This window comes from Rana temporaria, chromosome 2 (assembly GCF_905171775.1).
Source record: "Rana temporaria chromosome 2, aRanTem1.1, whole genome shotgun sequence".
Taxonomy (NCBI): domain Eukaryota; kingdom Metazoa; phylum Chordata; class Amphibia; order Anura; family Ranidae; genus Rana; species Rana temporaria.
The window spans coordinates 390,845,298-390,858,976 of NC_053490.1; the positions used below are offsets into that span (position 1 = coordinate 390,845,298).

At 41.7% G+C, this 13,679-nt stretch overlaps 1 protein-coding gene across 3 annotated transcripts in view; it reads right to left on the reverse strand.

The window, feature by feature from the left end:
• RPS6KA1 (ribosomal protein S6 kinase A1) overlaps positions 1-13,679 on the reverse strand; it is a 255,183-nt gene that overhangs the window by 89,104 nt on the left and 152,400 nt on the right. The window lies entirely within an intron of this gene.

The window sequence follows — 13,679 nt, forward strand, 5'->3', positions numbered from 1 at the left end:
AATAGGCCTACAATTGGCACAGTACTGTGGATCTTTGCCTGGCTTTGACAATGAGAGCCAAAAGCACCTCTGGAAGCAGAGGATTAATAGTGGTGAAATTAAAGCAATGGCAGAGTGGCTCTGCTAGAATCAAGAAAAAAATTCTTATAATACTGATTTGTAAAACCATCTGGCCCTGGACTCTTCCCTAGTGGTAAGCACTCCGTTCCTCTGTCGTGATTGAGATTATAGAGGAACTGGAATGGCCAGAGTAGAAACCAGGGAAAGCAGATTCCCACAGGTATGCCTGTATCTTAGCAAAATGTGCCACAGAGGTGGTGGCGGATGGGTTTTTGTAATGGGATGCACAAAACTTCTGGAATTCCCCAGCGATGGATAGGGTGTCAACAACCTGAGTGCCCCGGGTTGTCAAACTATGAACATGGCGTAAAGTCTGTTGCTCCTTTAACATCCTAGCCAGGAGGCAGCCACATTTGTTCCCATGCTCATAAAACTGGTGGCCACAAAATCCAAGCTTGTCCCTAGCTCTAGGGTCTAAGCATTGAGATATGTGGTCCACAAGTTCGTCTTGCGCAACCAATTAATAAATAGAATATATAAAGAGAAAAATAATGACAATTTGTTCCCTTTACGAATGCCCAAAAAGGGAACAAATTGTAATTTTTCTCTTTATATATTCTTTTAATTCCCTTATAAATATATATATATATATATATATATATATATTTTTTTTTTTCTCCGTTATCCGGTGCACCCCCATATTCCCTACACACGCCTCTGTCGGCCATCTGGCCAGCAGTCTTTTAGGGTGTTCCACCATCCCCATCAAGGTGGGGGTTGTCTTGGCTGCGGTGTTGTGGGTCTGGAACGTCTGGGCAAGACATTTCTTAATACCACTAGTTGGTGAGTTTCTATCTATATTAAGGCCATTTGATATCAGTCTAGGCATGCATTACATTTTTATTTAATTGAAAATCATTATTGTATTTTGTTTCAAATCTCGAAGCTCCTGAGGAAGCGATTTTATAATCGCGAAACACGTCAAGCTAATTTTAGCAATTCAAGAACTTCATGGACACTGACCAAGGAGATACTCCTTTTCGTTACGCCAGCGTGGGTATATTTGTCATATATCCCCGCAGCGAGTATCTTCTTTGGTAAATTACGTGGTTCTCTTTAATGTTTTCTACTGTGAATTCCATTGATGCAATTAAGGAAAAAATTATTTTGTTAATTGTTTATGTGCCTACAAAGTAAAATTTTTTCTTTTTTATATGTTTAATTCAACCACTGTAGGACGCGGTACAATCGTTATTTAGGGTGTCGATTACCACCCAAGGGCATTTGTAATCAAATTATTAAATTGGCTACAAAGTTGTCCAGCTTCCTGTTGAACCTGGAAGCTAGCAGGTCTACATCAGGGGTCCCCATCTCTGGCATATGGCCTGAAAGACATCGGGGTGGAGAGACCACTCTCCTGGTGACAGCTGCTGGTGACTCAGATAGTCCACTTGCCAGTTTTCTACCCCTGGAATGAAGATTGCAGAGAGACAACGAACATGTTCTTCTGCCCATGCAAGAATCCGATTCACCTCCTGAGCACCCTGACTGCGGGTGCCTCCTTGGTGATTGATGCAAGCTACTGCAGTAGCATTGTCTGATTGAATCAGAACTGGGTGACCCTGTAACCTGTGTGTCCAGGTTCTGAGGGCCAAGTATACTGCCCGCATCTCCAGTATGTTGATGGGCAGGCTCTTTTCGGTTTTGGCCCAGGTTCCCTGGGCCAAACACTGCTTCCCGGCCCATTAGGCTGGCATCCATAGACAACACCTTCCAAGTGACTGGGAGAAAGGATCTTCCTTTCCGTAAGTTCTTGGTCTTTAACCACCAACTGAAGCTTTGGCGCACCTGTGAAGACAGGCGCATGGGTAAATCCAGAGCTTGGATCTTCCTGTTCCAGGCGGCTAAAAGTAGTTTCGAGTGAAACTGGGCATAAGGGACAGCCTCGAAGGAGGCCACCATATTCCCTAATAGCCTCATACAAAGGCGAATAGATTGCCTTTTCTTTGCCTTGACCTTGTAGATCAGATCCTTTAGAGACTTGATCTTTGGCTCTGGCAGGAATACCCTGCTTTGGGCTTAGTCTATGATCAAGCCCAAATACTCTACCCTTCTTTGGGCTTGTAGAGAGGATTTTTGTAGGTTTACAAACCATCCTAAATGCCCCAGGTTTCTTATTGTGGCGAGCACGGCGTGATCTAATCCTTCCACAAGTAGATAGGCTGTTATCGCTATGCCCTGTGCCCTCAGATTTGCCAACAAAGGGGCTAGTACCTTTGTAAATACCCGGGGTGCAGTAGCCATACCAAAGGGCAGAGCCACAGGTAAATATGCATCCTTGATGTCTATAGATGCCATAAATTCTCCGCCTTGTAGGGTGGCGACCGCTAATCGAATAGTTTCCATTCGGAAATGGCGAATGTTCAGAAAAACTGATTTATAGATCTTAGATCCAGCATGGGTCGGACGTCTCTGTTTGGTTTTGGAATCACAAAGAGGTTTGAATAATAACCTGAACCTTGCATTTTTAGGGGTACTTTTGTGATCACCTTTGTGACAGCAAGTGATCCAATCCTTTGAAGAAGGGCGCTCTTTTCAGTGGATCTTTGGAGAGCCTTGAGCTTCGGAACCGAGAAGATGGTATCTCTCGAGATTCCAGCTTGTATCCTAGGGATACTGTGGATACTACCCACTTGTCCTGAATTTTGGTCCGTCATGCCCCTGAAAACTGCCAAAGCCGTCCCCCCACTCAGCCGAGCGGGGGCGCTTCTTCATAAAGAGGCTTTTGGGTTTTGCTCATTAGCTTTTGAACCCCACGGCTTTTTGTTCTTCTCTGGTAATAGAGTGGTCTTACCACTCGATATCTTTTGGATATATTTTTCCAAATCATCCCCAAAGAGGCGTTCCCCATGGAAGGGGAAACTGGCCAAAAGTTTTTTTATATTTCAAATACTTTTATTCATTTTTTTTCACAAAATACAATCAATACAACATAAAAACAATATACAGACTAACATCTAAGGTCTCGGTATGTACCCCTACGATTTAATAAAAAAAAAGAAGAAAAGACAAATATAAACACTGTGTCTTCTTCTACCACTACTACATTCTACTACTGGATTTCTCCATCACGTTCTGCCCCAGGGCCGATCCTTCCCTTTCCATGACCATGGGAAATGCCAATACCCACAGTGAGTGGGGGTGGGGGGGGGGGGGAGGGACATAGGGAAAGAGAGAGAGAAAGAGGGGACAGCGGGAGAGGGGAGAGACACAACGAGAGGAAGAGGGAGGAGAATAAAAAAAAAAAAAAAATGGGGGTTAATTCCCCTTATTGTGTATTTACTTAAGTGCACCGCAATCAAGAAAAAAAAAAAAAAAAAAAAAAAGAGGGGACACTTTCCCCTGTGAAGACCGAATGAGAGACATTAAGTCCCTCTAAAATATAGTGAGATATGTAGGGGTTAATTCCCCTAATTGTGTATTTACTTAAATATATAATAACAAAAGTGAATTATGAAGAGCAAAAAGAGAAGAAAAGGGAAAAATAGTTAAACTATAGGGGTTAATTCCCCTTATTGTGTATTTACTTAGGTGTACACAAAAAAAAAAAAAAAGGGGGAACACTTTCCCCTGTGAAAACCAAATGAAAAACATTAAGTCCTACTAAAATATAATGAGATATGTAGGGGTTAATTCCCCTAATTGTGTATTTACTTAAATATATAATAACAAGATTGAATTATGAAGAACAAGAAGAGGAAAGAAAAGAAAAATGGTTAAACTATAGGGGTTAATTTATTGTGTGTTTACTTAGGTGTACATAAACAAAAAAAAAAAAAAAAAAAAAAGAAAAGATGTGTGTCTAAAAAATAAAAAACTCGAAATCTTACTGAAATATAGTGAGGAGTAGGGGTTAATTCCCCTTAATGTGTATTTACTTAGGTGCGCCAAAACACGATGGGATTGTGAAGAAAAGGGAGTTCATCTAAAATACTAGTGAAAAGTAGAGGGGTTAATTCCCCTTATTGTGTATTTACTTAAATATAAAAAAAAAAAAAAAAAAAAAAAAAATTAAGAGGGGAAAAGAGGAAAAAAAAAAAAAAAAAAGGGGAAAAACAAATAAGAGGGGGGGGGGGAACAGGAGGTTTCCTACCCACAATCTCCCCCATTCCCCTCCAGACCCCCCTCCCCTCCCCCCCCCCCCAGCCCTGAAATACCTCCATCTCCTCCAGATCATTTCATATCTTAACCCAGACTCTACCTTAAAGGACCACAGCTCCTCCATCACTTTCATTTTATCAATTTCTTGAAGCCATTCCCCTATCGTTGGTGCTTTTTTTTCCCTCCAGTTCCTAGGTATTAGTGCCTTGGCTCCGTTCAAAAGAAACGGGACCAAGGAACCTCTATACTTTTTCCTGGACATACTTGTAGTGTGAAACAAACATTCCCATGGGTCATATCTTATCACATAACCGCTGATTTTTTTTATCAGTCCTAATATCTCCCGCCAATATACCTGTATGAGGGGGCATTGCCACCATATGTGGGCATGTGTTCCCTCCATCCCACACTCTCTCCAGCATAAGGGGGAGGCCTCACTATTCATTCTATGCAGTTTAATCGGTACATAGTACCATTTAGTGAGTAACTTATAATTAGTTTCTTTTACTTTTGCATCCATCGTAGTAGCCTGGACATATTCTAATACCTGTCTCTTCTTCTTATTGGATATGGTTTGATTAAGTTCTTTTTCCCAGCTTTCTATTATTTTCAGTTTCCCTAAATCTATCTTGGTTGTCAACATCTTGTAGATACTTGATATTCCCCCTTTCCCAGATTCTCCTTGGGTCATAAGTTTTTCCCATTGATTTAATTCATTTATAGCTCGCAAGGGCTTCGATAGAGTACTAACAAAATGTTGGACTTGTCTGTGTCTCCACCTATCTCCTGGGTACTGTCCATATTTCTCTTGAAGTTCTCCCACCGAACAAACTTCATTTCCTTTTAATAAATCCTTCAGTCTTAGGGTATCTGAGGTTGACCACCTCCGGTACCATCCCCCCTCCTTGCCCGGTGGGAAGTAGTCCGTACCTGTTAATGGCAGCAGCGGGCTATTATAGGGCAATTTATTTTTCTTACAGACCTTATCCCATATTCTAAAAGTTTCTTTTGTTATTCCTGGCGTATCCAGGGGTAAACCCCTATATTGCCTCGGTACCCATATTATATTCCCTAGCTCTTTTTTACTTAGACTTTCTTCAACAACTTCTACCCATTTTTTTTTGCTTCCACCCTCACCCTGCACCCAGTCTGTAATCCTCCTCATTACCGCTGCCTCATAGTATCTTCTGAAATCCGGCATCTGTATTCCCCCTTCCTCTTTGGGTCTAATCAGAGTCTCAACTGCTATACGCGGCTTTTTACCCCTCCATATGAAACCTCCTATTAGCTTTTCCAGGATTTTAAAATATGTTTCTGGGATTTTTATAGGGAGTGTTTGAAAGATATATAGAACTTTCGGCAAAATCATCATTTTTATAGTACTCAGCCTACCCCACCATGATACTCTGTCTATACTATATCCCTTTAAATCTGATCTTACTTTATTCAATAATAGTATATAATTGTCCTCATAGAAATATCTTTCCATGCTGGACAAGTATACACCTAAATATTTCATCCTCCTTTGCTTCCATTTAAATGGATATAGCCCCTCAAGTTCCCTACGATCCTGTGGGCTTAATGATATACTTAATATCTCCGTTTTATCTTTATTAATTTTAAGATTAGAGATCTCTCCATACAGTTCATATTCCATCATTATTTTAGGCAGTGTCTCCCTGGGGTTCGATACGAATAGCATCATGTCATCCGCAAATGCGGATATCTTATGCTCCCTTCTCTCTAGTTTTATCCCTTCTATATCCTGATTCATCCGGATTGTTTCCAGTAAAGGCTCCAATGAAAGGACGAATAGGAGAGGCGAAAGCGGACACCCCTGCCGGGTCCCATTACCCAGTGAAAAGCTATCCGATAGGGTGCCATTCACCCTCACCTGAGCAGAGGGTTCCGAATAAAGGGCCCCTATCCACCTGAGCATACTTGAACCCAATCCCCAAATGGGATAGGTTTGCTAACATAAATTCCCATTCTAACCTGTCAAACGCCTTTTCGGCATCTAATGACAGGAATACTACTGGTTCTTTGTTCTTTTTGGCTTTCTGTAACAAAAATATAACTCTTAAAATGTTTTCTCTCGTTTCTCTCCCGGGTACAAACCCTGCTTGATCATTATCTATAAGGCCTATTAAGAGTGGTCTTATCCTCTCAGCAAGAATTTTTGAATAAATTTTTATATCCACATTTATTAAAGAAATCGGCCTATAGCTGGCACACAAGGAGGGGTCCTTATCTTCCTTCCCTATCAGAGTTATGTGAGCATTCAGAGCCTCCTTACGCATTGCCATACCCCCCCCTATTGAGTTCATGTACTTCTGGAAAAATGGTACTAGTATCCCCCCAAACCTTTTATAATATAATGATGTAAACCCATCAGGGCCGGGGCTCTTCCCCATTTTGATACTCTTAATCACTTGATTTATTTCCTCTTTTGTTATTTCTTTTTCTAAGTCATTTATTACTTCCTCTGCTAGACCAGGGGTCTTAATCTTTTCTAGATATTGTTTAATTTTCCCCCTTCTATTCTGAACTTCTATATCCCCTTGCCCCTTGTTGACATTATATAGGTTTTGGTAATAATCATAGAATATTTTAGTTATCTCGCTAGTAGAATGTCTAATTTCTCCATTTCTATCTTTTATCTTTAGGATAGAGTTCTGTATGTTTCTTGGTTTTATGGTCCTTGCCAACAATCTCCCCGGTTTGTTACCAAGGGCATAAAATTTGTTGTTCACATTGTTAAAAATCCATTTCGTTTCCTGCTCAAGGAGGTCACGGAGCTCTTCTCTCTTGCTAGTTAGGACCCTTAGGACCTGTTCATCCTGTACTACTTTATGCTCCCGTTCAAGGGCCTGGATTTCTTCTAATAGTATTTGTTTCCGTGCCTGCCTAATCTTCCTCCTCTTAACCTTTTCTGCAATCAACCTTCCTCTTATAAATGCCTTGTGCGTTTCCCAAAGCGTGGCTGGTGCGATGTTTTCAATATCGTTTTCTTTGAAGAATGTACCTATGTCCTTTTCTAGACCATCGGCTGTCTTGATATTATTTATCAGGGATTCATCCAATCTCCACACTGGATGTCCAGCCGGGATCTCACCTGAATCTAAGGACATTACCACTGGAGCGTGGTCAGACAGTGTTATAGATTTTATTTCTATCCTAATCAGTCCTTCAAGCAGCCGATGGTCTAGTAGGACATGGTCAATCCTTGAGTATGACCCATGGACCACTGAGAAATATGTGTAGTCTTTATCTTTTGGGTGGATGATTCTCCAGGCTTCCACCATTTGCATTTGATGTAATTTATGTTTAACCATTCTGAGATATTTCCCTTCCGATCTCAATGAGATGGGTTGAGTGTCTATTAGTGGGTCAAATACCAAGTTTAGATCGCCTGCCAGGATCACCATCCCTTCTTTAAAACCCTCTAGTTTATTCAGAATTTTTCTCAGGTATACAGCCGGCCTTACATTAGGACAATACACATTCACCAATGTGTATCTTATATTCAGAATAGTACCCTTGACAAATAAATATCTTCCATCGGGGTCTATTTCTGTAGCTTCTAGGGAGAACCAAAAGTTTTTTGCATGGGGCTTCTGCTGACCAATGCTTTAGCCAAAGAATTCTGCGCATATATACCAGCTGGAGTGTGAGGCGAAATGCTTGCTGAATCGAATCTCTCATAGCATCTATTGTAATCAAATGTCTTTCCTAGGTAGAGAGCCTGCTCCAAGTGTAATAATTTGCTCGCTGTGAAGTGGAGGGATAATAAGAACGTTTTTGTTCTGTCCTCCCTTAACGCAGACATGACAGTCCAAATTCGTACGGCGACTGGTGTTGTGGAGAAACCCCTCTGTGTCCACGATTATATAACCAAAATATGGGAGGGGTGGACCTCAATGGGCAGTTGTTGGCGCTGTACCCATTAGCCTGTAAGGCCAGACGCTGGTACAAAAAAAGTGTCTGGATACTTCTTTCAATTGGCTTTGCTGAACGCTCATGTGCTATACAGAGCTTCAGGACGGACAGGATGCTTCCTTAAATTCCAGGAAGATATCGTCAGAGCCCGAGTTGGTGCTTCACCTCACCATCCCCAACCAAATCCAGTATGCCGGCTGCATGAGAGGCATTTTCCATATGTCCTCCCTGGTACCCTTACCCAACGAGCCCCCCAAAGAAGATGTTGTGTCTGTAGCAAGCGCGGATATAGGCGTGACACCAGTTATCCATGCTGTCCTGACAATCCTGGTCTTTGCATTTGTGAATGTTTTGAACGCTACCATACACTAGTGGAGTATTGCTGTAGGGTACAGAATTTCACAGAATTGAGCAATCTTACACAGGGTCTCCCAAGATGCCATCGCATTTTGAGAGACCAGAACCAATACAGTTACAAAAAAAGTGTAAAAAAACAAAACGAAAAAATTGTTTTATTGTTCTCTCTTTATTCTACTTTTTTTTGTTACTGTATTCTATTCTGCAATGTTTTATTGTTATGTTTTATCATGTTTGCTTTTCAGGCAAGTCATTTTTTTATACTTTACTGTGTTTTATGGTTAACCATTTTGTTTTCAGGTACACCATTCAGCTGCAACACGGATTTATTTATCTTGACAGCAACAGCATTTGCACCCACAATACATAAAGCTGTGACTTCAGTGCTGTAGGAGGTGATTTCACCACCACAGTTAAAAAAAAGAGCATATAAGCCAAAGCATGGGGGCAGCAGGGACAGAGGAGCAATTCGCTCCTAACTATTGTGGGCGGAGGCCCCCATGATTCAGCATATATAAATGGTGCATGTATGCCCATCATTAGAAGTGGGTGGATGAAGGGAGGTATTCCAATGGTGGGCATACCCACCGATCAATTTTTTTCATGCAGCCCACAGGCTTGCATGAAAAAAAAAAGGATTACAATATATGCCCAACAAGGACCAGCAACGTACTGGACCAGAATGATGCTTGTGGGTTAAGGCATCATCTTGGTATCATTCTTTTCAGCCAGCGGTTGGCTTTCATGTAAAAGCAATCCCAGCGGCTAATTAGCTTCTAGACTGCTTTTACAAGCAGTGGGAGGGAATGTCCCCCTCCCACCGTCTCCCATGGTTGTCTCTGGCTCTCCTGTCCCAACAGGGAACCTGACAATGCAGCCGGGGGTTCCGCCAGCTGACCAAAGAGCTGATCAGAGACCAGAACGGCTTTAATCATTTCTATGGCATAAGAAACTTAAAAGCTACGAGCACTTCATGACTTAGATTTTGCCGGATATAAACTGCGCCATTTGGAAATTGGGAACGCATTTTATCACACCGATCTTGGTGTGGTCAGATGTTTTGAGGGCAGAGGAGAGATCTAGGGTCCAATAGACCCCAATTTTTTTCAATAAAAAAAAAAAAAAAAAGAAGAAGAAAAAAGAAGGAGTACCTGTCACTACCTAATGCCATCATAGGGGATATTTACATATAGATATTTGCTGAGAGGTATGGTGAGTATTTTGCAGATCTCTCTTTTTTGTCACAAAGTTTTTATTTTATTTCTTCATTTTCAAAAACAAATGAGCTGCAAAATACTCACCATGCCTCTCAGCAAATAGCTTGGGGTGTCTACTTTCCAAAATGGGGTCATTGGGGGGGGGGGGGGGGTTGTGCCATCTTGCCATTTTATGGCCTTCGAAACTGTGATCAGTAGTGAGGAGTGAAATCAAAAATTTACATCCTTAGAAAAGGATGAAGGCGGTGCTTGGTTTTCCGCAATATATCATTTAGTGACAACTTTGTGCAAAAAAAAAAAAAGTATGCAATTTTACCGCAACTTGTGGCAAAATATACCATGATTCAACATTCCTCTCAGCAAATAGTTTTGGGTGCCTACTTTCCAAAATGGGGTAATTTGGGGGGGGGGTGTGCCATCTTGGCATTTTATAAACTTCAAAACGGATAGGTAGTGAAATAAAAATTTGCGCCCTTAGAAATCCTGAAGGCAGTGCTTGGTTTTCAGGGGCCCGTACGTGGCTAGGCTCCCAAAAAGTCCCACACATGTGGTATCCCTGTACTCAGGAGAAGCAGCAAAATGTATTTTTGGGTGCAATTCCAAATATAACCATGGCATGTGTGAGCAATATATCATTTAGCGACAACTTTTTGTAAAAAAAAATAAAAAAATTCATTATTCACTCACTTGGGACAACATTTTTTTAATGGGCTCAACATGCCTCTCAGCAATTTCCTACTTTCCAAAATGGGGTAATTTGTGTTTTGTACTGCCCTGCCATTTTAGCACCTCAAGAAATGAGATAGGCAGTCATAAGCTAAAAGCTGTGTAAATTCCAGGAAATGTACCCTAGTTTGTAGACGCTATAACTTTTGCGCAAACCAATAAATATAAGCTTATTGACATGTCGTTGAATACATTTCGGCCTAAATGTATGACTAAAATGGAGTTTGAGTTTATTGGATTTTTCTTATAACGCTAGTTAGCACTGGCAGGTGGCACTGATTGGCATTGGCAGGCACTGGTTGGCATAAGAAAGGGGCAGGGCCACATACACATAGCGGCCGGCCCAGATCCCATCGGCTGGTGTTGGATAGCTGGGTCCCGCCCACCCCGACATTCAACCTCAATTATGACAGCTCCTTTCTCTCCATAGTTTCACACACCGCAGTGCAGCTCTGCCAAAAAAAGAAGACTGAGTGTGGAGGAGGGAGGAGGAACCCCATGTTTCTCCTCCTCCCTTCTCCACACACTGCTGGCAGAGGTGCGGCCAGCGTTAAATATCAGCCCAATTTGGAAAATAATCGGCCGATGTCTCCAAAATGGGCAAATATTGGCTGGCCGATATATCAGTCGACCTCTACTGATAACCTTGGAACCATTCAGAGCAAGAATCATTAACCACTACTTTTTTTGTCTTTTAGCCAGTTTTCTATCCACTTATAAACTGATCTTTACAAGCCTGTAGACTTTACCTTACACATTAGTCATGTGTGGGGAAACTGTCAAATGCTTTTGCAGATTCCAAGTACAGTCAGGTCCATAAATAATGAGACATCGACACAATTCTAATATTTTTGGCTCTATATACCACCACAATGGATTTGAAATGAAACGAACAAGACATGCTTTAACTGCAGACTTTCAGCTTAAATTTGAGGGTATTAAAGGGGTTGTAAAGGAATTATTTTTTTCATAATAAGTATCCTTTACCTGCAGACATTCCTCTTTTCACTTACTCATTGTTCGTTTTTGCTCAGAAGTTGCTCTATTTCTTCTCTGTTCTGTTCACTTCCTGCTTGTCCGATTGTTACTCACCACCGTGAAGGGAGGCTTTACTGCGGTGGTCAGTGACGTGCTCACCCCCTCCTGGGAACTACATCTGTGTGGCAGGACGCTCTCTACGTGTTAGAGACTTTAAAGAAGGTGTAAATTACTGGGCATGCCGCAATGCATACTGGGAAATGTAGTTCTTACATAAACGAGCACTGCAAACCAGGAAGTGAATGAGAGAACAGAAACTAGAAGCCAGAGGTGATATAGATGAAGGAATTTAATAGGTATTTACTAATTTTTTAACAGAATCATTACACTATTCTGTCTGTCTACCTTGCAGACATTAATTTTAGCCAAAAAATTGTTTTCCTTTACAACTCCTTTAACATCCAAATCAGATGAACGGTGTAGGAATTACAACAGTTTGTATATGTGGCTCCCCCTTTTTAAAGGGACCAAAAGTAATGGGACAGATTACCAATCATAAATCAAACTTTCACTTAATACTTGGTTGCAAATCCTTTGCAGTCAATTACAGCCTGAAGTCTGGAATGCATAGACATCACCAGATGCTGGGTTTCATCCCTGGCGATGCTCTGCCAGGCCTCTACTGCAACTGTCTTCAGTTTCTGCTTGTTCTTGGGGCATTTTCCCTTCAGTTTTGTCTTCAGCAAGTGAAGTGCATGCTCAATCGGATTCAGGTCAGGCGATTGACTTGACCATTGCATAACATTCCACTTCTTTCCCTTAAAAAACTTTTTGGTTGCTTTCGCAGTATGCTTCGGGTCATTGTCCATCTGCACTGTGAAATGCCGTCCAATGAGTTCTGAAGCATTTGGCTGAACATGAGCAGATAATATTGCCCGAAACACTTCAGAATTCATCCTGCTTTTTTCAGCAGTCACATCAATAAATACAAGAGAACCAGTTCCATCGGCAGCCATACATGCCCACGCCATGACACTACCACCACCATGCTTCACTGATGAGGTGACAACAAAACCTGGGGAATGCGCAGGGAAAAACCAAGCCTACTTACCGTCCAGCTTGCAGAACAACCAATTAACCTGTCTAACAGTATGCGTTAAAAAACAGGGGTTATGTCCGCACGCATTTGCAAACGCATGAGTGAGCCACAGAGCCGCGCCAAGGCACCCTGTAATCTGTGGTCCTAACACTAAACAATGAGTGTCCCCACAATGGAGGCACATGCATTCTAATGGATAGATAAGGGCAGGTGGACTGAAGGACAGCCACCCCTCAAAGGTGCAGAAGCACACCAAACACCCAGCATGTAGCACAATGGCTGCAAAACTGATTAGGTGGTATGCTTTGAATCATGAGCAGTTCCTTTCCTTCTCCATACTCTTCTTATCCCATCACTCTGGTACAAGTTGATCTTGGTCTCATCTGTCCATAGGATGTTGTTCCAGACCTGTAAAGGCTTTTTTAGATGTTGTTTGGCAAACTCTAATCGGGCCTTCCTGTTTTTGAGGCTCACCAATGGTTTACATCTTGTGGTGAACCCTCTGTATTCACTCCGGTGAAGTCTTCTCTTGATTGTTGACTTTGAAACACATACACCTACCTCCTGGAGAGTGTTCTTGATCTGGCCAACTGTTGTGAAGGGTGTTTTCTTCACCAGGGAAAGAATTATTCGGTCATCTACCACAGTTGTTTTCCGTGGTCTTTCAGGTCTTTTGGTGCTGCTGAACTCACCGGTGTGTTCTCTTTTTTAAGGATGTTCCAAACAGTTGATTAGGCCACACCTAATGTTTTTGCCATCTCTCTGATGGGTTTGTTTTGTTCTTTCAGCCCAATGATGGCTTGCTTCACTGATAGTGACAGCTCTTCGGATCTCATATTGAGAGTTGACAGCAACAGATTCCAAATGCAACTAGCACACTTGAAATGAACGCTGGACCTTTTATCTGCTCCTTGTAAATGGGATAATGAGGGAATAACACACACCTGGCCATGGAACAGCTGAGCAGCCAATTGTCCCATTACTTTTGTTCCCTTAAAAAGTGGGAGGCACATATACAAACTGTTGTAATTCCTACACCGTTCACCTGATTTGGATGTTAATACTCTCAAATTAAAGCTGAAAGTCTACAGTTAAAGCACATCTTGTTTGTTTCATTTCAAATACATTGTGGTGGTGTATAG